The 27,864-nt window shown below is 43.1% G+C and overlaps 1 long non-coding RNA gene across 1 annotated transcript; it reads left to right on the top strand.

Moving 5' to 3' along the window:
- LOC127050777 (uncharacterized) lies at positions 1 to 27,864 on the top strand. The gene is made up of 4 exons (XR_007774278.1): positions 1 to 432; positions 2,781 to 4,482; positions 21,000 to 21,143; positions 27,728 to 27,864. It is a non-coding gene; the product is annotated as an uncharacterized LOC127050777 (long non-coding RNA).

Genomic DNA, 27,864 nt, shown 5'->3' with positions numbered 1-27,864 from the left:
CAGGGTTGTGAGAGGGGAGGATGTGAGTTTAAAAAAAAAAAAAGGATGGCCAGAATGCCGCCCCCTGGAAATGTGCTGCCCCAAGCATCTGCTTGTTTTGCTGGTGCCTAGAGCAGGCCCTGCCCACAGGGGAGGAGGGGATTAGAGAGGGTCCCGGAGCTCAGGCTCCAGCCAAAGCCTGAATGTCTACACCGTAATTAAACAGCCCCTTAGCCTGAGCCCCATGAGCCTGAGTCAGCTGGCATGGGCCAACTGTGGGTGAGACATAGGCACAGAGACTTAGGACCAGAGCTGAGTGATTTTTTTTTTGACAAATAGTTTATTTGCAGCCCCGCCCCCTTACTATGCGGCTCTGAGTGGGGAGGATCTCAGGCCCCGCTGAAACCACGGTGCAGCTGTTCACAGACGGTCCTGGATGGGCTGAAGTTCCAGGTGAGGGGGGAGCCGGGGGTAAGGGTCCGGGGCCAGGGTCAGGGGGGTTGGCTAAGGGGCAGGAAGTCTCAGTTTTGGGTTGACTGAAACTGTTTGTGTATTCAGGTGAAATTCAGCAAATAGTTTCAGAAAAAGGAAGTGGGGGCATTCCAAACAAGTCAAATTATTTAACTGCAACATTTTCAAAACAAAATACTTTCTCTTTTTGATTCAAAATGGCATTTTGTTTAGAAATTTTAGCTAGATTTAACCGAAAAAAGGGGTAAGAAACACCCAAAAATATTTGGACGACCCCCCCACCCCAAGAGAAAACAACAACCCACAGAGCTGGTAAAAATATCGAAAAAAGAATCTAGACACTACTGGAATTATTTTGTCACAGCTTATTTAATAATAATGTCTGTAAATGGAAGATTCAGAATATAGCCAACAAGACCCTCATTGTCAGAAGGGGACTGGACTCGATGACCTCTTGAGGTCCCTTCCAGTCCTAGAATCTATGAATCTATGAATCTTAAGCGATGGAGGTAAGATATCACCTATCTTTTCTTTTGGGAGATACTGACAGTCAAATGAGCAGTGATCTCAGTGCTGCCCCACTGGTTTTCATCAGACAGAAGAGATATATACCTATCTCACAGGTTGTGGTTTCCACTGTCCCCAGCACCTCAAGACCCTCTGAGCATCAAGCCATAAAGAGTATGCTTGTCCCAAACGACCAATTCTGTGCTCAGAGAAACTGAACTAGCATGTGGTCCTCCCATCAAAATCAGTGGGATCCCCAAGTGTTCATCTTATGGCAGAATTTATCCATCACATTTATCATATCTTTTTATAAAGATTTTGGTTCATATTTAAGGATTTGATATGAAGGCAGACAGCCTTCCTAGAGATTTAGAGAGTATTATTGGATCTGGAAATAAATCTGTCCACATATTAGTAATAAAAGGGTCTAATAATTGCCGACTGGTAATGATAGCTATATTTTTCAGAGGATATTTAGTTTTAGAGTAATCCAAAGGGGCCACTCTGCATTATGAAGTCCTGTGAGATAGCACTAATGTGCAATTCTTCCTGCTGAAAGTCACTGTAAATGCCTCTTGGTTCTTTCAGTTAGTAAGATATGCCATGAGTAGTAGTCCCCTGGAATTCAGAAAGTTCCATTCATGCATTCTTAGACTGAGATTATTTGCATTTCATAGGTCGGGGCTAAGCATGTTTTATGATGCATGGATTAGTTGCATTTTAGAATAATTACAGTACATGAAAGCTGATTTCATATACCATATGTCAGCCATATCATTCACATATATAAGCTTATTTTTACCCCTGCCAAAACAGGAGGCTAATCAGGGGTGGCTCCAGGCACCTGCACACCAAGCGCGTGCCTGGGGCAGCAAGCCACGGGGGGCGCTCTGCCAGTCGCCGTGAGGGTGGCAGGCAGGTTGCCTTCGGCAGTATGCCTGTGGGAGGTCTCTGGTCCCATGGCTTTGGCGGACCTCCCGCAGGCGTGCCACCGAATCTGCAGGACCAGGGACCTCCCGCAGGCAAGCTGCGGAAGGCAGCCTGCCTGCCGTGCTTGGGGTGGCAAAATACCTAGAGCCACCCCTGAGGATAATATCAGGGCAGGAATTTGGCTTATATGTGAGTCAGTTCTGCCTCAGATACCCATCCCCTCGATTGGAGTAGGGAGTCTCTAATGCTGGGAGATAGCCCATAACTGGGGGAGATAGCCCATAACTGAGGGGGCATTGTACCCCTGTCCACATTTCTCCCGCCCCCCGTAGAAATTAAATTTGTTCCATTTCCTGCCCTCTGCCCCGCAACTTCTTATCTGAGTTTCCACAGATAAGTGATTGTAGGCCTAAAGCCATGGAGTAGTAGTCACAATTCCAGTAGCTAGCAGAGGTCTGGAGGTGGGACATTTTATCAACAGTCTTTCAGCAAAATTAAACTTGGGGATTGCATTGTAATCCTGGTAAGAAAGTACTCACATGCTTAAGGGTCTCTGTAAGGAGGCTTACAAAGTATACAAAGTAGCTAAATGAGGATACAGGGTTCTATGCGGGAGTTTCTGTGACTGGACCCTGCCTACCTGTTAGGAGGGAAAAGAAGGAAAGAGCTCCTCTCTCAAACAGAGAGAGAGGAGGAAGGTCCATTTGCAGCGCATGAGTGTGCATAGATGGGCTGACTTGAAATGGAATGCTCCTCTAGAGCCTAGAAGAAACATTAGATGGACTATCCAGGCTCCAGGGACTGTGACAGAGTCAAGGGGAATTCATTGACAGGCAACAGGTTGTGAATACCATCTCTGTCAAAGTTGATAAGGCCCTTTGTATTCCTTGTAGGATATATGCACACCCTGGCAATGTAGGTGGAATGGGAGTTGATACAATTTTTATCAAATCTGGATTTTTCAAATGGAAAAATGTACTTTCTCCAGACAAAAGTTTAATCAAATATGAAAACTGCTTCGTCTGCTTGAATAAAATAGCTGACTGGACTGCAGCAAAGAAAAGAGATGCTACAGATAATTTCTGTGACAATCAAGGTCCCGACACCCCAATGGAAGAACAGGAGGTCTGAACTCCAAACAATATACAATTTAATCAAATGGTTGTATACCATATTAGTGTGTATAACTATATGTCAAGGAAGATCTCTTACGAAAACTTGTGATGTTCTGAACCCAACGGTCGTTATGAAATATGTATACAAACAGTGCTTATGTATTTGTGTATATAAAACTGTGCTCGTAATTTCTCTGAAGCAATCGGGCAGGGAGGGCTCGCTTCCTCAAACAGACAGTGAGGCAAGCTCCAAGTACTTAGCATTGTACAAGTCAGGAAAAAGACAGTGCTGGACCATTAAAATTAATGGGAAAATATTGGAACTGCACTACGAACTTATATCAGTATAAATTCACCCTCCTGAATGACAGTTACATCAACCTAACCACCAGCGTAGACAGTGCTGTGTCAACAGCAGGACTTCTCCTGTCAACGTAGTTACCGACTCTTGGACAAGCTATGAGCAGTGTCTTCACTAAGCGCTGCAGCAGTGCAGTAACTGTAGACAAGCTATAGGAAAGAAGAAAAATTTCCCCACCCTGAATAACCATGAGTCACCATGCCAAGTGTAGGGGATGTGGGAGAAAGAAGCAGGCGAGAGAGAGAAACTGATTCTATGAAATAATCCTCAATAATTTGGAGGAGATTCACAGTATTCTGTCAGCCTTTGTGAATGGATATGGCGATCTGTTCATTGAAGACGAGGACTGTTGGAAGTTACAAAATCATCCAAATTCTTGTTCTCAACAGAGGTTATGAAAATTTTGAAAGTTTTGCTCCTGTGAACAATTACCTTCAAAAGGAACTAATGCACCTTGCTAACTGAGTTGAATTGATTATCGTTGCCTCTGAAGAACTTCAATAAAATAGACATTCTAAGGTTTTTTCTCAGAGATTTCATCCAGCAAAATGTTTTGAAAGATACGTGTGATGAAACATCAATATTAAGTTGTGCCACTAAAAGACCCAAGCTATTGCTCCCAGAATTTCAAGATTCCATGGTCACTGAGCACTTACCTGGATTTTGAAATGTAAATGAGCATCAGTGGTTCCAGATTTATCCTGAACTGATTGATTAAACCAATAGTGAATTGCAAATGAGATTTTCTGAGAAGAACCTCCAAATTATACAAAAGCTTGTGAGCAAACTATTTCACCAGTTCTCTGGAATTTGAAAAAGTCCTAGGTTCTGCTAAGGAATTAAACAGGGCTTTCCCGTATATTTTGAAAGGTTTATAGGTTTCTTTGTTGTTTGGGGCATCAGCTGCAGCTTGTGAGAATTCCTTTTCTTGTTTGAAAAGCATTTTATCAGAGAGCATGACTCATGAATAAAAGAGAAACTAATTCTCTTACCGTATGAAAATGCTTTGAGTTCAAAATGGACCCTGGATGTCTTTGAGAAAGAATTCAGATGTCATTATCCAAGAAGATTTCACCTTTAGTTTTCTGAATAGTCTTTATGTTACACAGCACTTTCATGGTAAGGACTATACTTTTATATTTTTGAATCTTTTTTGAATGCTTGAATATGTATTGTCAAGGATCAGAGGGGTAGCCGTGTTAGTCTGGATCTGTAAAAGCAGCAAAGAATCCTGTGGCACCTTATAGACTAACAGAGGTTTTGGAGCATGAGCTTTCGTGGGTGAATACCCACTTCTTCAGATGTATTGTATTATGGATCTTATTTCTTTTAATTTCCTAAAAACAAAGTTTTAAAAAGGTTTCTGACTGAGACTTCGTTTTTCACTAAGTACATGAACTTCTGAAGGCAAGCATCTTCTTGCCGGGCAGTCTTCCACCGTGTGAATGTCCTAGCTACAGAGCTGCTGGGAGACAATGAAGTGCTGGTCATGTAGGAGGCAAGTTGTGGAGGTTAGGAGTTTTTAAGATTTGCATGCATCCAACACCTGCAGCTGTAATATATATATGTATCTAACAAATGGAAGAAAGGGAAGTTAATAACAATGAATATAAATCAGAAGACAGGAATTGTAGAAAATTGATAAGGGAAGCCAAGGAACACAAGGCAAACTCTATAGCCAACAGAGTGAGTGTAATTATCCATTGTTCCAGAGGGTTGTGATGGATTCTATATCACTGATAATTTTAAAATCAAGATTGGATATTTTTCTGAGAGATATGCTCTAGGAATTATTACGGGGAAGTTCTATGTCCTGTGCTATACAGGAGGTCAGAGTAGATGATCACAATAGGGTCCCTTCTGGCCTTAGAATCCTGCAAAAATTAGCAATTAGTAATTACCTAAGTATTTGCAGAATTGAGCCCATAGTGATTTTCTTCCTTATGGTAGTCTGATCATTCAGAAATATGGATAGTGTGATACTTCCCTGGGGTACCCAGGCTGTGAGGCACCTTGCTACCACCTTCCCTTAGTGTGATAAAACCTTCTCTGTGCCAGCCACAGGTCCTTTCCCTGACTCCACCCACCACAGACGCTCCTCTCACCCTCCGCAGGTAACCAATTGGCACTCTCCAACCCCCAAGTCCTCTGAGTGCCTCTGTGGAGTGCCCAGGCCCTGTTCCACTGGACTCTCCCAGAAGTCACAGGTTCACTGCTCCCAAAGAACAGTACACAGTAAACAGTATCAGTTTAATGGTTTCACCCCAGGATCACTGCTCTGCTCAATGAACAGCACTTAAATAAATGTAGTACCAATGAATCTAACAAAGAATAAAAATTTAAATAATAGCAAGTAGATGGAAGTACTGGAAACAATTGTTTACATCTAAAACAAAATTGTTATATGCCTTCTAAAGCATAGACTAAGAAGCCATTCTCCTCTCTCAAAGGATAGCTCACTCTCTTTCTAAGCATTCAACTGCCAGTCCCAGCGTTCCCTCTGTTTGTAAGATAAGCACTCTGGCTGCTTGTCCCTTAGGTGAAGGGTACCAAGCCAATCCTTTGATATTAGTTATAAATAGGATGCCCTCCTGATGGGCATTCCTTCCTCTAGATTTTGTGATCCCTTGTCAACTTCACAGTCTTGATTAGCCGGTTGTTCCATATGCAAATAGACTTAAATTGTGAGAGGAGATAAGTGTCTACAACCCCCTACCTGAACGGAACCTGTTTATCACCTTCTGGTGACTGGTTTTAACTTACATAACTTAAGAATACAGTTTTAGATACATTCATACCTTTTAAAATAGTATCCTTACAAATATTTTGCAATGACTATGATGACCAGCAGGCTACAGGCTCTCAGAAACCTTACATGCTATCCTTTGTATAAATATTATGTAAACATCAGACCCAAGTGATCCTGTAAATCCCTGTGCAGCCCTTATGCCCTCTGCCAGTTGGCATTAAGGAGTCCCTAGGTCACATATGGTAACGTTGCATGTTATAAAACAATCTTTTTTATTAAGTTTTTATATCTGAACAATGATTCTGTGCTGTAATATAATTTAGAGACCTCTACCCATCTTGGGGTGAAATCCTAGTCACACTGATGTCAATGGCAAAATTCCCATGGACTTCAATGGGATCATATTTCACCCTTAGAGTTTTACTTCAGCATGCAGTAACCTAGAGTTAAAATAGCCATTTAGTTATGATTATTAACTTATCAAATGTCAGGCAGCTTTAATTGTCCAAGGGCTAACTCAAAAGGCAAAAACTTATCTTACATTTTAATTTTGGCATTTACATTATTATATTTTTTGTCTAGAAAAAGAAATCAGAGTGAGCTTTTTTTTCTTAAAATTGTATTTTAGATTAAATCTCTAATGTCCATTGAGAACCCACAGTAGTAGTTTTCATTTATTGCCAATTGGCACCAAGTGGTAAGAACACACTTAAAGGCTGACTGAGCAGGCTTTTTTACAGCTGACCTTAGCCAAGATGTAAATTGCATCATTCCACTGAATGTTTTTGCTTTTAAGACAAATGGGAACATTATGGACTATTTTCTTAGTCTGCTGAGGAGCACAATCAAGCCTTATCAGGCTTTTGGAAACTTGCCTCTTAACCAAGTTTTCTATGAAGCTTTCATACTGTGATTGTGCCTTTATTATGTATATTATTTATCTAGATTATATTTCGGGCCCTATGAAATTCAGTCCATTTTGGTCAATTTCATTGTCACAGAATTTTAAAAATAGTCAGTTTCATGGTGTCAGATGTTTATACCTGAAATTTCATGGTGTTGTAACCATGGGGGTCCTGACCCAAAAGATGGATCCTGGGGCAGTTGTAGGATTGCCACCCTCACGTCTGTGCTGCCTTGGGCGCTCAAGGCAGCAGCTGTGAAGCTTCCTGAAACCAGAGGAAGATCTGATCTCCCCTGTGCTGCTGGGAGTGCCCCAGCAGGGGGCTCCTAGCTGCTAGTCCCAGCTGGGCTGGGAGTTCCTCTTCCCCTGCATGGCTGCTTTCTAGGGGAGATCAGACCCTCCTCCAGAAACCTTCTCCAGCTGCAGGGCCATGAAGGCAGTGCAGAAGTGAGGGATTCTGAAGGCAGCACAGCTATGGAGCTTCCTGCAGCTGTGGGAGGTCCCGCAGGTCAGTCTGATCTCCCCCTGAGAGTAGGGTTGCCAATTGTCTAATCACACATACGCAAACACCCTTGCCCTGCCCTGCCAGCCCCCTGAGGCCCCACCCCCACTCACTCCATCCCCCCTCCCTCCATTGATCACTCTCCCCACCCTCACTCACTGGCTCATTTTCACCAGGCTGGGGAAGGGGGTTGGGGTGTAGGCTCTGGGAGGGAGTTTAGGGCTGGGGGTTACAGTCTTTAGCCAGGCGGTTCTTAGAATCATAGAATATCAAGGTTGGAAGGGACCTCAGGAGGTCATCTAGTCCAACCTCCTACTCCAAGCAGGACCAATCCCCAGACAGATTTTTGCCCCACATCCCCAAATGGCCCCCTCAAGGATTGAACTCACAACCCTGGGTTTAGCAGGCCAATGCTCAAACCACTGAGCTATCCCTCCTCCTACCTTAGGCAGCTCCCGGAAGTGGCAGGCATGTCTGGCTCCTAGGCTCAGAGGTGGTCAGGTGGCTCTGCACACTGCCTCTACCTGCAGGTACCACCCCCGCAGCCCCCATTAGCCATGGTTCCTAGTCAATGGGAGCTGTGGAGTTGGCACTCAGGGTAGGGGCAGCATGCGGAGACCCCCTGGCCGCCCCTGCGCCAGTTGCTTCTGTGAGCCGCGCAGAGCCATAGCAGGTAGGGAGCCTGCCTTAGCCCCACTGCCTGCCAACCAGACTTTTAGGTGGCCTATTAAAATCTCCCAAACTGGTTTCTGGAGCAACTAGGGGAGATTAATTCTGATTCTGGGAGACTCCTGGCCAATCCAGGAGGGTTGGTAACCCTACCCGAGAGTGGCCAGTCCCATCCCTCCCTAGCCCCGTCGGGATAAGCAGCTGGAGCCCACTGCCCTGTCCCTCCCTGTCCCATCCAATAGCAAGATTTCATGGGGAAGTTGTGATTTCACGGTCTGTGACGTGTTTTTCACAGACGTTAATTTGGTAGGATGCTAATAATATTGATTCTGTTTAACACCAGCCTTTAAAAATGAGACAACACAATACATATGGTTTACCTATTGAAATAATCTGTATGTAGGTTTCTTTAAATATAATGTACAGAAAACATTCCTGGAATGTTAACTGTCTCATTACACAGCAATAAATATATAATATGAAGACAAAAATAATTAACCTTCATGAACAGTAAGTGTTAGTTATCCAGTAAGTTAAGTTAGTATTTCTCATTGAGAATGATGTAAAACACATCTGTCTCTTTTCTGAGCCTATAGCTAATAAACCCTAAAGGTCAATTTCAGTGCCCTTGTCATAAATATAAAAGGAAGGGTAGCAACCTTTACGTATGCCTGGGGTCGGCAACCTCTGGCATGCTGCTCGCCAGGGTAAGCACCACGTCAGCAGGTTCGGCCAATGGCGGCTCCTGCTGGCTGTGGTTCACTGTCCCAGGCCAATGGGGGCTGCAGGAAGTGATGTGGGCGAGGGATGTGCTGGCTGCGGCTTTCCGCTGCCTCCATTGGCCTGAGACGGTGAACCACAGCTAGTGGGAGCTGCGATTGGCCGAACCTGCTGACGTGGCAGGTAAACAAACTGGCCCAGCCCGCCAGGGTGCCTACCCTGGTGAGCCACGTGCCAGAGGTTGCCTACCCCTGATGTATGCAGTAACATAAAATCCCTCCTGGCCAGAGGTACAGAATAACTTGCCTGTAAGGGGTTAATCAGTTTTATTAACTTAGTTGGCATCTGACCAGAAGGACCAATGGGGAAAGAAGACACTTTCAAATCTGGGGAGGGAAGGTTTTGTTTGTGCTCTCTTTGTTGTTCCCGCTCCGGACAAGAGAGAGACCAAGCAGGTAAACCAGCACCTAAAAAGATACCTGAAATGATACATATAAAATTACAGAAATTGTAAGTAAAGGCAAGAAAATGTGTTAGAGTATCTTTTGTTTTAGCTTGTGAATTTTCCTGTACTAAGAGAGAGTTTTATTTCTGTTTTTTGTAACTGAAGTTGAGTCCAGAGGGGAGTTTTCTGTGGTCTAAATCTTTTATTATCTTATAGACTCATAGACTCATAGACTCTAGGACTGGAAGGGACCTCGAGAGGTCATCGAGTCCAGTCCCCTGCCCTCATGGTAGGATCAAATACTGTCAAGACCATCCCTAATAGACATTTATCTAACCTACTCTTAAATATCTCCAGAGATGGAGATTCCACAACTTCCCTAGGCAATCTATTCCAGTGTTTAACTACCCTGACAGTTAGGAACTTTTTCCTAATGTCCAACCTAAATCTTAAAAGTTACCTTCCATCCTCATTTTGCAGTTGTGATTCTTTTACTTTTTTCTTTATAATAAAGTTCTTCTTTTAAGAACTTGATTGATTTTTAGTGTCCTAAAAACCAAAGAATTTGGTCTGTGCTCACTTTGTTAACCTATTGGTAGGTATATTATTCTCAAGCCTCCCCAGGAAAGGGAGTGAAGGAGTTTTGGGGGATATTCTGGAAAAATAGGGACTCCAAGTGGTCCTTTTCCTGAATCTTTGTCCAAATCACTTGGTGGTGGCAGCAATACCGTCCAAGGACAAGGACAAGGAAAGGATTTGTGCTTTGGGGAAGATTTTAACTTAAGCTGGTACTTATAAGCTTAGGGAGTCTTTCCTGTTGGTACCCAAGAGTTCAGAGTGTGGAGGGAACTCTGACAGCCCTTTTACACCAAGCCTGAGTAAATAAGCTTTACGTAGGAATCTATGCAAGGGTTGCAGATCTAACTCCCTGCTCACAAATGATGTGTGAGGCAGTTGTTATGAATTCTTCAGTCCCTCATTTGGAACAGTAGCCTCAAAGCCTTTGCAACCCTATTAGTGACTTTTGGCAATTGGATCTACAACAGATGTGAACCACAGGCTGCTCTTCCTCTCCTGTCCCGTCCTCAAACCTTCCTCTATCGTAGTTTATACATAGTTGATTTAGGGCCTAATCTTATCCTGATGTCAACTGGAGTATTCATGAATAAAGTTACTTACATGCTTATGACTTTGCAGGATCAGCCAAACTTCATGGTAGAATGGGCTATAGGCTCCCCCTCTGTGTCAGCTCCACAGCTGTACACCCCATGTATAGCAGAACGTACAATTTCACTACAATGGGGGCATTCTACAGCCCATATGGCCATAGTTGAATTTAACTTGGAAGGAATACACCTAGTTAATTCCTATTCAATATATTATGTTATATTATATATTAGAACCCTGTAGCTTATCCAGATGCAGGTATTCTAGACATGCTAGATGAATAGGGCAGCTTGCAAGGCAGAATGGATATCAGCACTGAACCGCCATCAGAAGCAGAAATAGAAAGAGGAGCGAATCTGTTAAAAAATAGGAAAGCTACAAGCTGGTGGACAAATGCAAGAAAAACATTAGGAAAAATAAATAAGGTATGGGAGCCTTAGACAAAGTACTGGTTGATTTATAAGCTTATTATCAGTGCTGGGAAATATCATGATTAAAGTAACTGTCAACAGATTAAGACTAGTTTTAGAAGAAGTAGTAAATCAGAAACAGTGTGGCTTCAGACCAGGTTGAAGTTGCATTGATCAGATATTCATGCTTTGACAGCTGATGGGGAGGGGAAAAAAACCAGAAAGAGAATTAAAGATGTTTACTGTTTTCATCAACTTCACAAAGGTATTTGATTTGATTTGGAGGGAAGCATTATGGAAAGTAGTAAAATCATATTTAGTTTGCCACGCCGTTTGGAGTAGTTCACAGCCAGAGTGCCAACCTCAGAGCAGACTGTCAAAAAGCAGGACAGACACCCCAAACTGGTGGTATGTTCTATAATTAGATTTCAGCAACCCAGTAACAAATGTGAACTCCTGAAGTGCTATAACAGTCTTACATGGAGTCACTGACAGTCTCTTTGGACATTCTAGTCTATCTTACCACCCAGGCAAGCTGGACTATGTGATAGCTGGTTGCTATACATCAAAGGTCACAGAAGATCCTGATTGCTTCCAGTCCCAGGAGACCTGTCACTTACTCCAAGTCAATTTGTACATCAGATTTCACACCAAACACAATGCTTGTAGCCAATCCTATAGTAAACTAACTCGAGAGTTATTAACTAGGAAAAAGAAATGATAGAGTTATTTACAGGTTATAGCAGGCAAATATATATACACAAATGAGTTACAGCCTATGACTCCAAAAGGTCACAGAGTTGTAGCAGTCTGTCAGCATTGAATGTCTTTCAGGGCTAATCCTGGGGATCTCTTCTTCTGTTTCGTAGCTCTGGCCCTGTGAGAGCACAAACAGCAAAGGAGATTAAAAGTTCTTGTCAGCTATCTTTATTTCCTTCTTACAGAATTCAAGCTGATGTAAGGAGCCCTCTTGCACATAGCCTCATCCTGGGTGTGCCAGAGCAATTAGCAAAGTCTGTATTGTGAAGTCCCACAGTGGCCCATTTGGTTTTGATAGTCCTTTTCTGATGAGCAAATAGCAATATCTTTCATAGGCATTTAGCATTTTGCACTGGGTATAGTTTTTGCTTGTTTGGTGAGTTATGTAGTTCAGAACAGATATATAGTAAGCATTTAAGTATTATTTTATAGCACGGGATACATACATTAAAAGTAGTATTAAAACATGTAACCAGGGCTAGCTCCAGGGTTTTTGCCACCCCAAGCGGCAGGAAAAAAAAAAGAAAAAAAAAAAAGAAGCCGTGTTCGTGATCAGCGGCAGCTCAGCCACACCGCTTTTTTCTTCGGCAGTTTGGCGGCAGGTCCTTCCCACCCCTTCCCCTTGGCTGCCTCAAGCGCCTGCTTGCAGAGCTGGTGCCTGGAGCTGGCCCTGCATGTAGCAACCTACAAGCATTTCATAAAATCTAAACACTAAATACTTGTTATAAATTCAATATCCATTTCAACCATACTAACACAAAGGTGATTTGGACTGATTTCCAGCAATGAAATTATCAGTGCTTGGCTAAGGCCTAAAGCTTTGGCAAGAGCTGACACCTGGTTTGCCAGCATCATGAAGTTCCAGATAAGACAATTGCAATGATAAAAGTTAGGTATGAAGACTCCTGTAGTGCTGTAAGAATTGGTGGAAAATTAGATAACTGATTCAAGTCAAAGTTTGATGCAAGACAAGGTACTGACCTCTGAGGGTCAGTACCTTGTGGTGAAGGGGTTTGCGTGTTTTGACAAACCCCAGGGAGAGGCTATGTTCCTGTTAGGATCACCCTAGGTAAATAGGCCTGGGGGGAGGTTCCAGACTAAAAATGAGCCACCTCAAGACCCTCATGAAAACCCCAAAATGACCAAGGGAACCTTGCCTGGCCTAGGGATACCAGGACCTACCCCCTGCAGGTGGTGTCAGGAGAGCATCTGGTGGTTGAGCTAGCCTGAAAAGGTGATGTGGACCTGTCGTGTGGGCACATCACCCAAGAGGCAAAGAGTGAGAGTCGAGTGTGATGCCAAAATAGCAGTAGGAGGGATGGACTACGATGACTGGCCCTCTGCAATGGAACGGGCTCTAGAGACATGGAATGTCATTTCACTCGTGGGAAGGAGCCAGAAGAGGAATAGGTGGAAAGGTACTGACGAGATATATTTATCCTCGCCTCCACACATAGCATTGGCTCTGAAAACAAACATCTCGATAGAGGGTGGTCTCTTTCCTACTCAGGAGTGGCCCCACATGAGAGGCCTTGGGCAGGTGTGGGGATACTCACAAGTCCCTGGCTGGGTGTTGTGCAGTTGGAGTTTGTCTTGGTTGATGAGAGGGTCACCTCGATGACACTTCAGATATCAGAGAGGAAAACCCTGACTGTTGTTTGTGTTTATGCACCTAATGACAATTCAGAGTACTCAGCATTTCTGGAGACAGTGGGATTGGTGCTCAATAGAGTGCCACCTACTGATGTTGTAGTTCTACTAGGGGACTTCAATGCTCACGTGAGTAATGATGGAGATACCTGGAGGGGAGTGATTGGGAGGAATGGCTTCCCTGGTCTGGACCTGAGAGGCTAGTTGTTCTTGGACTTCTGTGCTAGTCATGTCCATAAGAAATACCATATTCGAGTACAAGGTTGCTCATACATGTACTTGATACCAAAGCACCTTGGGCCGAACATCAATGATAAACTTCATAGTTGTCTCATCAGATCTAAGGCTGTATGTTCTGGACACTCAGGTGAAAAGAGGGGTAGAACTGGAAAATGATCACCACTTGGTGGTGAGTTGGATCCGATGCAAGGGCCACCTGCCAGATAGACACAGGAGGCCCAAATGATCAGTGCAAGTCGCCTGGGAACATCTGGTGGAAGACCCTGTGCAGAAAGACTTTAATTCCCATCTCCAGAAGAACTTCTTCTGCATTCCAGGTGATGTCTTGGACCTTGAATCTGAATGGACCATGTTCAGAGCCTCAATCGTTAAGGCAGCCATGAAAAGCTGTGGCTTGAAGGTGGTTGGTGCCTGTCATGGTGGCAACCCTAGGACCCGCTGGTGGACTCCAGTAGTGAAGGAATCTGTCAAGTCAAAGAAGGAGGCCTTCTGAGCAATGCTCAAACTGGACTCCTGATATGGCTGAGAGGTACTGGCTGACTAAGAGGGCTGCGGCTGTGGCGGTCACTGAAGTGAAAGCCCAGGCATTGGAGAGTTTGGAGAGACCATGGATAATGACTACCGTATGGCCTTAAAGGTGTTCTGGCAAACCATTCATTGCCTTAGGAGGGCTCAGCGGGACATTGCCCAGGCTGTACGTAGTAAGGGTTGTGAAATGCTGACCTTGACTGAGGAGATCGTTGAGAGGTGGAAGGAGCACTTTGAGGAATTCCTCAACCCAATGGACATGTCTCCTTCCAGGAGGCAGGTGAGATTGGATCTATTTCTGATATTGAGGGTGATACGGTGGTAAAGTGCCTTCATAGTGGTAAGGCAGTAAGGGTGGATGAGATTTGCCCAGAGACGTTGAAATCACTGGATGATGTTGTGGTGTCATGGTTAATGTGCCTCTTCAATGTTGCATGGCAGGTGGGTGCAGTTCCTCTGGTCTGGCAAACTGGAGTGGTGGTCCCAATCGTTAAGAAAGGAGACCAGAGGATGTGTTCCAGCTATAGGGGGAAATCACACTCCTCAGCCTCCCTGGCAAAGTCTATACCAGGGAGCTGGAGAGGAGGTGTCATGGTATAATTCCCCACTCTGAACCTCAGCGTCCAAAAGATGGGGTACCAGCATGAATTTCTCTAAACTCAATTACCAGCTTAGGACCTGTAGCGCTGCCACCAACCAGGAATTCCAGTGCCTGGTACAATCTGGTCCCCCCAAAACCTTGCCCGGGGAACCCCAAGACCCAGACCCTCTGGATCTTAACACAAGGAAAGAAAACCCTTTCCCCCACCGTTGCCTCTCCCAGGCTTCCTCTCCCTGGGTTACCCTGGAAGATCACTGTGATTCAAACTCCTTGAATCTTTAAACAGAGAGGAAAATTCACCTTTCCCCCTCCTTCTCTCTCTCCCTCCCAGACTCTTCCTGAGAGAGAAAGTAATCCTAACACAGAGAGAAATTAACCTCTCTCTCCCCCTTCCCTCCTTTCTCCCCACCAAGTCCCTGGTGAATCCAGACCCAGTCCCCTGGGGTCTCACCAGAATAAAAAAACAATCAGGTTCTTAAACAAGAAAAGATTTTAATTAAAGAAAGAAGAAACAGTAAAAATTATCTTTGTAAATTTAAGATGGAATATGTTACAGGGTCTTTCAGCTGTAGATACTGGGAATACCCTTCCAGCCTAAGTATACAGGTACAAATTAAAATCCTTTCAGCCAGATACACATTTGAACTCCTTCCAGCTAAATACACATTAGAACTCCTTCCAGCCAAATACACATTTGCAAATAAAGAAAGCAAACATAAGCCTAACTCGCCTTATCTACCTAGTACTCACTATTCTGAACTTATAAGAGCCTGTATCGGAGAGATTGAAGAGAAACCTTGTTGCACGTCTGGTCCCTCTGAGCCCCCAGAGTGAACAACAACCAAAAACTAACAGCACACACACAAACTTCCCTCCCTCAAGATTTGAAAGTATCCTGTCCCCGATTGGTCCTCTGGTCAGGTGACAGCCAGGCTCAGTGATCTTGTTAACCCTTTACAGGCAAAAGAGATATGAAGTACTTCTGTTCTATTAACTCTTACTTATCTGTTTATGACAGGAGGTTATACCCATTAGTTGAACTTCAGAATCAGGAGGAATAATGTGGATTCCCTCCCATCTGTGGAACAACGGATCAGCTCTTTGTTCTCTCACAGATACTCGAGGGGTTGTAGGAGTATGATAATCCAGTTTACCATTGTTTTGTAGACCTGGAGAAGGAATATGACCATGTTCCCCAAAATGTTTTGTGGGATATGCTGCATAAGTATGAGGTGCTGGTGCTGCTTTTGTGTGCTATCTGGTCTCTCTATTCTCAGAGAGAGAGTTGTGTTCATATTCTTGGCATTAAGTCCAGTTCAGTCAAGGTGAGTGTCTGACTCTGCCAAGGGTGTGTCTGGTCCCTATTCCTGTTTGTGATTTTTTCATGGACAGGATATCTAGGTGAAGCCAAGCTGTGGAGTGTATCCAATGTGGGGACTCGGAGGTGGCATCTCTGCTGTTTGTAGAAGCTGTTGTCCTCCTTGCTTCTTCAGACTATGATCTCAAATGCTCATTCAAATGTTTCGCTGCTGAGTGTGAAGCGACTGGGATGAGAATCAGCACCTCCAAATCAGAGGTCATGGTCCTCTCCCAGAAGAAAGTGGGCTGCTCTCTCCAGGTGACGAGGGAGCAGTTACCCCTAGTGGATGAGTTCAAGTATCTAGGGGTCTTGGTCAAGAGTAATGGAAAGCGGGAGCATGAGATCAACCAGCGGATTGGTACAACGTCTGTACTGATCTGTGGTGGTGAAGTGGGAGCTGAATTCTAGGGGGAAGTTCTCTGTTTCCAGGTCACTCTATGTCCCCTCCTCACCTATGGTCATAAAATTTAGGTAATGACTAGGGCCCTACCAAATTCAGAGCCATGAAAAATGCGTCATAGACTGTAAAATCTGGTCTTCCCCTGTGAAATCTGGTCTTGTGTGCTTTTACCCTATACTATACAGATTTCACGGGGGAGACCAAATTGGGGGCCCTGACCCAAAAGGGAGTTGAGGAAGGGTCACAAGGGTATTTTGGGGGGGTTGAAGTATTGCCACCCTTACTTCTGCACTGCTGCCTTCAGAGCTGGGCAGCCAGAGAGTGGTAGCTGCTGACTGAAGGCCCAGTCAGCAGCTGCCTACAATAACCCCCCTAAAATAACTTTGTGACCTCCTCCAACTCTTTTGGGTCAGAACCCCTACAATTACAACACTGTGACATTTCAGTTTTAAATAGCTGAAATCATGAAATTTACAATTTTAAAAATCCCACGGTCATGAAATTGAGCAAAATGGACCGTGAATTTGGTAGGGCCCTAGTAATGACCAAAAGGATGAGATCATGGGTAAAAGCAGTGTAAATGAGGTTTGTCTGCAGGGTGTTTGGGCTTACTCTTTCAGATAGGGTGAGGAGCTTGGCTATATGGGAGGGCCGTGGAGTAGAGCCACTACTCCTCCGGATCGAGAGGAGCCAGTTGAGGTGGTTCGGGCATCTGATAAGGATGCCTCCCCGGGAGGCTTCCATTGGAACTATATCAGGCATGTCCCATGGGGTGGATGCCCCAAGGCTGGTCCAGGATATGCTGGAGGGATTACATCTCCCGACTGGCCTGGGAATGCTGGGGAATTGCCCAGGAGGAGCTGAAACCTGTTGAGGAGGAAAAGGTCTGGTCCTCCCTACTTTCCATGCTGTCGTCATGACCCTCACCAGAAAAAGCATCATAAAGGAAGAAGAAGAAGAAGGGAGAATAGAATAATCATTACCTTTTTCTCATATTCTTAAATTGGACAGTAAGAATGTAGGTGAGGTGGAGGGCATGATATTGGGTGATCTAAACTTAAACTTTCATTTATGGTGCAGATGACACTGTACAGCTGACACCAATGTTTGAATTAATGATGATGCTCTTCATTACCTTGGAAAACTGGTGTAGTTGACTTGGATATACAACTACTCTGTCTTCTTGGCATTTATTATATCTTGGAAAAGTGGCAATAGATAGAAGTGTTGAAATGCAGCAGCAGTGAAGTTGCAGAGCAAGGAAAATCTTATATGTATCTTGGAGGCTTGATCAGTGCCAGTGGTTCCAGCATGGATGAGTTTAAAAGGAGATGCATTTTACCTAGAAGTGCTGCACAGAAGTTGATGAATTTATGGACTGAAAATAACATTATACTTGGTACCAAAGTGAAAAGTTATCAAACTAATCTACTAAAAGTTTTGCTCTGCCGTCTGGAAGCAGCTGCATTAAATTAAACGGACATCAGAAGGCTAGAGGCAGTAGAGATAGGAGTTCTCCAGAAGATGGCAGGTGTATAGTGGAATGTTTTTAAGATAAATGAAGGTGTTAGAAGGAGAGTAGGATATGAAATCAGTGCATGGGATTGGCTGCAATTAAAAAGAATACAGTAGAGGGCACATTGCACGAGGCAAACAGATGATGGGATGCCAAAGAAAATAAAGCAAATTCAGCCATGTTCAGTCAGCCCTAGAGGCTGATTACTGACTCAATGGTGGAACATCTATGCAGGAACATGACCGGTTTGGGCTTAATGGAGGAACAAGCCATGGACAGGAATGAATGGTGATGCTGTACTCTTTCCCATAATTGTAAAGATTGTTTGGGATGAGACTACATTATATGCTTGGGGTGGTCCAGCACAGAATCAGGGGCCATAATTGACTTTCATTGTCATCTCCCCTCTACCCCAAACACATGTGCACATGCACACACAGCTGAGCAGAACTCACAATGATTAATGCCCTGTTCCTGCACCACAGAAGACAATGAAAATTTTGCTATTGGCTTCAAAGGAGCAAGACTGAGTATTAAATTAACTGCTCAAAGTCACATAGGAAGTCTGTGGCATGGCCAGGAATTGATCCACAACCTCCTGAATCCTAATCTATTGTCTCACCAACAAGGCCATCCTTTCTTCCCTATTTTTCTCCAATCAATTAGTTCTAAATTATTTTTTAACCAAGATTCATAATTCTCCTGCAACTGCAAATGTGAACCAGGACTTTCCCCTACAATATATCAATCATTTTACATTTAATACACATTTTTATCTAGAGGAAAAAATGGTATGCAACTTCTTAGGTCCTAACTGCATTCTCTATTGAAAATTTAATAGATCAATTTTATATTTTGCATTAATTTAGACCTTCCAGATCTGTTTGCAAATTGAAATCCAGTCTTCCTGAGAAGAATCCAAATCTGAAGTCTCATTCCATTTTTAAGATAACCCTGAATGCTTTAATATTAAATTGGACAATGGTTTTCATCAGGGTCCCAGAAATGTGGTGAATCAGGCTGATGCAACCCCCTGGATGGTTCCTCAGTGGATCAGTCCATGTGGTCTGAGGCAAATGCCCCAAGAGGCATGGGACAAAACATGAATGAGATGGTGAACATTTGCTTATTTTACAGCAGAGATTTGAGATGACGTTGTGTATAACAATTATGTGAAAATATGCCTTTGCATTTTTAAATATACTTTTAAAAAGGAGTTACTTATCTTGGAATCCCTTTGCCATTATTGTTATTTTTTTTATATGTTGAGCATCATCAGAGATGTAGCTATTCAGAAAGGTGAAGGTCTTTTAAAGAAGAGTAATGTTACTTACTACTGGCATATTCCTATGTTGCCAAGGAGACCAGATGCTATGGTAAAAGAAAAACACCTCAATAACAGAAAAACACTTACACCATTTATGATGTTCATCTCTAAACATTCTTGGACGGCATGTTATGAACCCATTTGCAGAAATGAGTCAATACTAGATAGGGGTGTTAGATGGGAAAACATCGTAAGCTGTTATTTACTGTGCTCTGACCTCAGAAATTATATGAGATTTACTCTTGCTCTCTGTCGAATGAGTCACCCACAGTCCCTGACACAGGATTTATTCCAATACTTGTGTTTCGTTCCTAAGGATAACTGTGGAATTATTTCTGTTTGTTGACAGGCAAAAATGTGCCTATATCCTCAGACAAATAGAGAAAGTACAGTAGAAAGACATTTTAATTAAGAGAAGGACAAAAGGGAATATGAGCTTCGATGCGTAATAGTGCTTGCTAATTACCTAAAAGAAAGGTTTATGATATTTGAATTGATACTGTGTGGAAGTATAGCACAAGACTTGGATCACAGGCAGAGGCATTCCTATTTGAGGATGCTCAAGGAGCTGTATAAGTTAAAGCAGCCCTAGATAGTACTTCAATTTTTGACAGCCTGGCCTGGCTGCATATGCAGGCCAGGACAGTTGTAGTGTAAAGTGCTGAGGCTGCTGCTGTGCTTGCTCTGACATGTTCCCTCCTGCCATGGCCATGCATCCTACATGCCTCACACACTGGGCTGTGCAGGAGGGCAGCATACAGCTGCCTACATTGCCCCTATGTTGCCCCTGCATTCCCCAGAGGGCTGATTTGCCCAGTTTAGGCCTTTTTATGCTATTAGAGTGGTGCAAAGTGGGCATACCTGTCTCTATATGTCCAATACAGAGGAAAGTATATTCTGTGCATTGCTTATTTGTTGTCTTCCATACAGCAAGTTAGTTTAATGTGATCCTGGTACATTCTAATATTTTGCTATAATAAGCTGTTACCCAATGTGACACTGTCACATTCACCTTTTTTTACGATGTGTAATTTAGATGGATTACCTGCTATGAATTCAAAATAAGGACCAGGATCTGCATTTTCAAGCTAAAGAGGTTGGGCAGATAGATGGCAGAGGTGGGGGTGGAAATGGGAGAAAGGGTAACCAAAAACCCACCCATAAAACAGGACAGTGAAAATGTTAGTAAGTTAGATAAAAAGAGAATCACAGCTACGTGGTTTCATTCTGCTTGATCTCTTTGACTTCATCAAGTCTATAGTTTACAAGGTTAGAACTAAGGAAAGGTCAAACTATATCTTTTCGTGTCTGAGATTTACTTACAAATGGGAATTGGTCATGAGGTTTCCCTGACTCCTTTAACAGTGTGTGAATGTGTAAAATCTCTGTAGAGATCACAGCTCCCCAACATGTGTGAAGTTACTCATGTTGGGGGGAAGAGATTTGGTTTAATTCCTCTGCAAAATATAATATAGATGTAAAGAACCAAAAGTCACAATTTTGAAAGACCAGTGTTGAAGATAGAAGCCAATTTTTTAGATTCCTACTTCCTTTAATGAGTATATATACATATATTTAGTATTCTTGAAGAAACAATATGTGCCTCTCAATTAGTATTAACAGCTAATCTGAACCCATCAAAGCAGCAATACTGTCATCTAACAGCAGGCAACTTGTTTTATTTTTTAGATGCAGTTTGGAGATTATTTGAAAATTCTACTTCAGAGACCAATGTAGAGGAACCATCCAGCCGCAGGAAGGATTTCAGCTGATACAAACGACAATATTAATGATGGATGTAGGAGCACACATTTTAGACTAGAGTTTAATTAGGTAAGTGATGCAGCTGGTTTTGGTTGAGATAACTTGATGGGATATAAAGCTATTATGTGGTTTCACATCAACAGGGTATCTTTTGAGCTGAAGCAGGAGTGAGATAGCAGGAAATGCAATCATGACATTTTTTTGAAGATGAGTCACTGGAAATATCTTTTAATAAGAAAGGGCATGACACTTTTTTATTAGTTTTATGGATGGATTGAGTGCTCATGAAAGCGAGGCACTAATAGCCCAGATTTGTGCCAGAAGGAATGCGGGCAAGTGCTGTACAAGCTTCCCTTAGCACAATTCTGGCAATGCACCTTAGTCAAAGCCAGCAAAACTCCTCTTATTCCAGTCCTGACTCTCGCCCTGAGCGGCAGCTGCCAATAGAACCAAATTCTATAGTAGTTTTTGCTGTGGACAAAGCATCCAGAAAGGACTGACATGAAGAGACCACACACATTTCCACATATGACCAAAGCAGAATTTGAATGTTATACACACTTTAAATTGTTTATTCATAATATGCCAGGTCCCAGCTAAAAGGAGTTTATGATCTAAGACCACAGTCCTTCATTGTGTAAACTGTTCATGGGCAGACTGAGATAGTGTTTTTCCAATAAATTGCACAGATACAACTTAAGGTGTGAATTTTAACCTGTTAAAAATAGCTAAACCAGTGCAAAAAGCTTTGTGGACACTATTATTTCAGTAAGAGTGGCTTATTTTTGGTTTAACTTAATTTGATCAGTTACAGGTTTAACAGAAACTGAAATAGGCCTCTCTTACCCCAAAATAAGAGTGTCTGTGCAGGCCTTTTGCACAGGTTTAATTATATCAGTTTAAAAGCCAATTCAAGAAATACTGGTGCAACCTTTTCATCTAGTAGAGAGGGCAAATGGCATCAGAAATGGTGATGGGGAAGGATATCAGAAGAATAAGGTTTCCACAATAAAAACACACATGATTATTTATTAATGTATGAATCCAAAGGAATTATGAAGTACACTAGACTACTCAATAGGTCTGCAGCACCAATGGGGGTTAGAGGACGGTCCTCAAAAGAAAGTAAGTCCATTCTGATGTCACATACCTCAGCCCGTGCTGCTTCCTGCTGCTCTCATTGGCCTGGAGCGGTGAACTGCAGCCAGTGGGAGCTGTGATCGGCTGAACCTGTGGACGTGGCAGGTAAACAAACTGGCCCGGCCCGCCAGGGGCTTTCCCTGAACAAGCAGTGGACCGGCTTTGAGAACCACTGGTCTAGATCACACTTGAAATGCTTCTAAAGACAGTGTATTTTTCAAATCTGTTCTCTGAACAGGGGAGCAGGAGTTAACACTATGAAAAGGTGGGAAATCCTCCCCTGATAAAGGTGGAAATAAGAGTTCAGTTCTCTTATTTTGGCCAAAACATACAAACTTGGATACCTAAAGTTAGGCACCTAAATCCAAATTTAGACACTGTGATGGGGTGTACAAACCCCACACTGGGCAACAAGAGATTAAGGGATTATTTTGGGCTCAGCCAACCCTGCCTTGCCACACCTGCAGGAAATGTTCCATGTGCTGGAGGAATTAAAAGGCAGGAAATTAGCTCATTTGGGTGGCAGAGCTGAAAGTGAACTAGCTTGTGAACAGGAGTTGCTAACAGGGGAGTTTTGCGAGGGAGCTCTCTGAGGGGAGCTTGAGGAGGGGGGCTAGATAAACTTACGTTCTTTAAACTTAAAGCCCCAAACATCCCCTGATAAAAACAAAACAGCAACAAAGGAACGAGCTTCAGGAGTAAAAAGATAATGCAGGCAGAAGTCCAGCAACAGATTGGAGTCTATCCAGTTTATTTTACCCAGTGCAGGATGTATGATTTCCTACCTTATGGGCAAGTGGCATATGTGTGCATTTGGTGCAAGGAGCTCCTGGCCCTCAGAGACTATGTACGGGCTTGGGAGACCAGCATGGTTGAGCTGGAAGAGCTAAGGGAGACAGAGAGGTGCATAGATTAGACTTTCCAGGACACAGTAGAACAGTCTCACCCCTGGTCTAACAGCCTATGTGCTTTTGAGGAGGATGAAAGTCTCAGAGAAGGATAACATCCAACTGGAACAGAGGGAAATGATCCCATAGTTGGGACCCTCCTTCCAGATGATGTTGTGTTATCCTCTTGCACTGAGGATACCTCTCCAGGGGAGGGAACTCCAGTTATTAGGAAGAGACAGGTATTAGTAATGGGCGATTCAATGATTAGAAACATAGATAGTTGGGTTTGCAATGACCGGGAGAACCGCATGGTGACTTGCCTGCCTGGTGCGAAGGTTGTGGCTCTCTTGAGACATCTAGATAGACTTATGTGTAGTGCTAGGGAGAAGCCGGTGGTTGTGGTACATGTAGGTACCAATGACATAGGGAAGGATAGGAGAGAGGTCCCTGGAGGCCAAATTTAGGCTGCTGGGTAAGAGAGTGAAGTCCAGGACCTCCATGGTAGCATTCTCTGAGATGCTTCCAGTTCCACGCACAGTGCCAGATAGACAGGCAGAACTGTAGGTTCTCAATGCATGGGTGAAACGATGGTGTAGGTAGGAGGTGTTTAGATTTATTAGGAACTTGGGAAACTTTGGAGAAAGGGGGACCCTATACAGGAAGGATGGGCTCCACCTAAACCAAAGTGCCAAGATTGCTGGCACTTAAAATTAAAAAGGTCATAGAGCAGCTTTTAAACTAAAGGCTAGGGGGAAGCCTACAGGTGTGGAGGAGCACATGGTTTGGACAGAGACATCCCTTAGGAGTGGATTTATTAATGGAGATTCTCTATGTCCTAATAAGGAGGAGAGGATGGAAGATGATAAAACACAGGTAGGATCTGATGAGAAACAGTCAAATGAAAAAAAGTCACACTCAATTACATTATGTAATGGCAGACAGCTAAACAGTGACAAGTTTTTAAAGTGCTTATATACCAATGCTAGAAGTCTAAATAATAAGATGGGTGAACTAGAGTGTCATCTTAAATTAGGATATTGGTATAATAAGTACCACAGAAACTTGGTGGAATGAGAATAATCAATGGGACGTAGTAATACCAGGGTAGAAAATGTATCAGAAGGACAGAACAGGTTGAGCTGGTGGGGGAGTGGCACTATATGTGAAAGAAAACGTAGAATCAAATGAAGTTAAAATCTTAAATGAACCAAACAGTATCATAGAATCTCTCTGGATAGTAATTCCATGCTCGAATAATAAGAATATAGCAGTAGGGATATATTACCGACCACCTGACCAGGATGGTGATAGTGACTATGAAGTGCTCTGGGAGATTAGAGAGGCTATTAAAATGAAAAACTCAGTAATAATGGATTTCAGTTGTCCCCGTATTGACTAGGTACATGTCACCTCAAGACAGGATGCCAAGATAAAGTTTCTTGACACGTTAAATGACTGCTTCTTGGAACCCAAAAGAGGAGAGGAAATTCTTGATTTACTCCTAAGTGGAGCACAGGATCTGGTCCAAGAGATGAATATAGCTAGACTGCTTGGTAATAGTGACCATAGTATAATTAAATTTAATATCTCTGTGGCGGGGAAAACACCACAGCAGCCCAACACTGTAGCATTTAATCTCAGAAAGGGGAACTACACAAAAAAGAGGAAGTTAGTGAAACAGAAATCAAAAGGTACAGTACAAAAAGTGAAATCACTGCAAGCTTCATGGAAAATTTAAAGACACCATAACTGAGGCTCAATTTAAATGTATACACCAAATTAAAAAACACAGTGAGAGAACCAAAAAAGTGCCACCATAGCTAATCAACAAAGTAAAAGAAGCAGTGGGGTGCAAAAAAGTGTCCTTTAAAAAGTGGAAGTTAAATCCTAGTGAGGAAAGGAGAAAGGAGCATAAGCTCTGGCAAGTGAAGTGCAAAAATATAATTAGGAAGGCCAAAAAAAAATCTGAAGAACAGCTAGCCAAACACTCAAAAAATAACATCAATATTTTTTTAAGTATATCAGAAGCGGAAGCCTGCTAAACAACCCAATGGGGCCACTGGATGATCAAGATGCTAAAGGAGCACTCAAGAAAGATAAGGCCATTGCGTAGAAACTAAATAAATTCTTTGCATCGATCTTTATGGCTGAGGATGTGAGGGAGATTCCCAAACCACAGCCATTCTTTTTAGGTGACAAATCTGAGGAACTGTGCCAAATTCAGGTGTTATTAGAGGAGGTTTTGGAACAAATTGAGAAACTAAACATTAATAAGTTACCAGGACCAGATGGTATTCACCCAAGAGTTCTGAAGGAACTCAAACGTGAAATTGCAGAACTACTAACTGTAGCCTGTAACCTGTCATTTAAAGCAGCTTCTATACCAAATGATTGGAGGATAGCTAATGCAATGCCAATTTTTAAAAAGGGCTCCAGAGGTGATACCAGCAATTAGAGGCCAGTAAACCTGACTTTAGTACCGGGCAAACTGGTTGAAACTATAGTAAAGAACAAAACTGTCAGACACATAGATGCACATAATTTATTGGGGAAGAGTCAAATGGTTTTTGCAAAGGGAAGTCATGTCTCACCAATCCACTAGAATTCTTTGAGGGGGACAACAAGCACGTGGACAAAGGGGATCCAATTGATATAGTGTACTTAGATTTTCAGAAGGCCTTTGACAAGGTCCCTCACCAAAGGCCCTTAAGCAAACCAAGCTGTCATGGGATAAGAGGGAAGGTTGTTTCATGGATTGGTAACTGGTTAAAAGATAGGAAACAAAGGGTAGGAATAAATGGTCAGTTTTCAGAATGGAGAGAGGTAAATAGTGGTGTCCCACAGGGGGCTGTACTGGGACCAGTCCTATTAACATATTCATAAATGATCTGGAAAAAAGGGGAAAAAGGGAGATGGCAAAATTTGCAGATGATACAAAACTACTCAAGATAGTTAAGTCCGCGGCAGCCTGCAAAGAGCTGCAAAAGGATCTCTCATGACTGGGCAACAAAATGGCAGATGAAATACAATGTTGATAAATGCAAAGTAATGCAGGTTGAAAAATATAATCCCAACTATACATATAAAATGATGCAGTCTAAATTAGCTGTTACCACTCTAGAAGGAGATCTTGGAGTCATTGTGGATAGTTCTTTGAAAACAGCCACTCAATGTGCAGCTGCAGTCAAAAAAGTGAACAGAATGTTGGGCATCATTAAGAAAGGGATAGATAATAAGACAGAAAATATCATATTGCCTATATATAGATCCATGGTACTTGAATACTGCATGAAGATGTGATCACTCCATCTCAAAGAAGATATATTGGAATTGGAAAAGGTTCAGAAACGAGCAACAAAAATAATTAGGGGTAAGGAATGGCTTCTGTATGAGGAGAGATTAATAAGACTGGGACTTTTCAGCTTGGAAAAGAGACGATTAAGAGGGATATTATAGAGATCAATGAAATCATGACTGGTGTGGAGAAAATAAATAAGATTGTGTTATTTATTCCTTCTCATAACACAAGAACTATAGGTCATCAAATGAAATTAATAGGCAGCAGGTTTAAAAACAAACAAAAGGAAATATTTCTTCATACAAAGCATAGTCAACCTATGGAATTTTTTGCCAGAGGATGTTGTGAAGGCCAAGACTATAACAGTGTTCAAAAAAGAACCAGGTAAATTCATGGAGGATAGGTCAATCAATGGCTATTAGCCAGGATGGGCAGGGATGGTGTCCCTGGCCTCTGTTTGCCAGAAGCTGGGAATGAGCAACAGGGGATGGATGGATCACTTGATGATTACCTGTTCTGTTCATTAACTCTGAGGCACCTGGCATTTGCCACTGTCAGAAGACAGGATATTGGACTAGATGGACCTTTGGTCTCACCCAGTTTGACCGTTCTTATGTTCTTAAGTGAGCAAACCTGCAGCCCACAGCACCAGCAGAGCAGAGGAAGCCTAAAGGCTCTGACACAGCTGCCCAAAGGGGCCTTCCCTCAGGAAAGGAAGGACCAACCCCCTAGAGGGAAGTATCCTGGGGACCTTGGACATTAGTAACTGCCTCTTACTTATTCTGGTTGGATTTTCCCACCAGGGGAAAGCCTTGGACTAAGCTGACCCTGCGGGGAAGGGGGTGACAAGAGGAAGAGGCCCAATGAGGACATCCTTAAGAAGTCTTGGTTGCCAGACTACGGGTAGCCCAAAAGACCCTGCATCAGAGCTCAGTGGAGTGGGAGGGCCTGGGCTCCCCTCCCCACAACCCCCTTGGCAGTCACGGGTTGCGGCCATGACCACTAGGCCATGCTCCAGAACCAGACCCTGAATGAAGACAATTACGGGAACCTATATAAATAATCCTTTAATCAGAAGCATCTGCTTCTCAGTGACTAACTTTAGGCATCCATGTTTGAAAGAGTTTGTCCCACTTTCACTCTGGGTCCCATAAATTATAAACAGATGTGCCTTCTCTCCTGCAGAATTTGAGGGAGTTATACCGGGTGGGGGAGTGGGGGAGGAGGAGGGTTTAGAAACATGTTGTCTCACACTTTTCTTATCTACATGATTAAAATTTCAAAGGAGGTATTGCAGACAATACTACATTTGTTTCTTATTGCAGAGGGAGAAACCTGAAGAGAAAAAGAGAGAGTGTGGCAGTATTGCAGTCAGACAGACCTGGCCTTTTGTCGCTGCCTTATCTTGAGAGAGTGATATGGGATTAGGACTAGAGGCACTTGCTGATGGAATGAGAATGCT

Source organism: Gopherus flavomarginatus, chromosome 1 (genome assembly GCF_025201925.1).
Source record: "Gopherus flavomarginatus isolate rGopFla2 chromosome 1, rGopFla2.mat.asm, whole genome shotgun sequence".
In the NCBI taxonomy this organism is placed as follows: Eukaryota; Metazoa; Chordata; order Testudines; family Testudinidae; genus Gopherus; species Gopherus flavomarginatus.
Note: the sequence above shows the minus strand (reverse complement) of the source record. Positions and strands in the feature narration are given on the sequence as shown.